The sequence below is a fragment of the Apium graveolens genome, chromosome 2 (assembly GCF_009905375.1).
Source record: "Apium graveolens cultivar Ventura chromosome 2, ASM990537v1, whole genome shotgun sequence".
Classification (NCBI taxonomy): Eukaryota; Viridiplantae; Streptophyta; class Magnoliopsida; order Apiales; family Apiaceae; genus Apium; species Apium graveolens.
This window is the reverse complement of record NC_133648.1, coordinates 141,472,929-141,473,709: the sequence shown is the minus strand read 5'-3', so window position 1 is coordinate 141,473,709 and position 781 is coordinate 141,472,929.

Sequence of the window (781 nt, the reverse complement as noted above, 5' to 3'; positions counted from 1 at the left end):
GTGAATTCTTTATGTGCCAAAGTGTTAATAGATTCGGGAGCAACTCAATCATTTGTTTTACAAGATTTTGTTAGCAAGTTAACTTGTCCAGTAGAGTATTTAAATGAAATAATGACTGTGGAATTAGCAAACCAAGAGCGTGTAACTGTGAATCAAGTTTGTGGGAATTGTGAGGTTGAGATTTCTGGTAGTAAGTTTTGTGTAGATTTGATACTATTTAAGTTAGGAGAATTTGACATTATATTAGGGATGGATTGGTTATCTAGGCCCGATGCCCAGATAGATTGTCGAAATAAGAAGGTAATGGTGAAAACGCCAGACGAAAGGATAGTAACGTTTAAGGGTCAAAAACAAGTAAAGAAGTTCTTAACGATGATTCAAGCCAAGAAGTTACTACGATAAGGATGTGAGTATTTCATGGCATATGTGATTGACAGAAGTCAAGAACCAACAAAACTTGAAGATATTCCAGTTGTGAATGAATTTCCAAACGTATTTCCTGACGAGTTACCAGGACTTCCTGTAGATAGAGAAATTGAATTTGCGATCGACTTAGCACCTGGAATAGAACCAGTATCCAAGGCCCCGTACAGAATGGCTCCTGTTGAGATGAAAGAGCTAGCGAAGCAATTGCAAGAGCTGTTAGAAAAAGGAGTAATCAGACCCAGTGTATCCCTCTAGGGAGCCCCGGTATTATTTGTTAAGAAGAAAGATGGAAGCATGAGACTGTGTATTGACTACAGGGAGCTCAACAAGCTTACAATCAAGAACAAGTATCCGT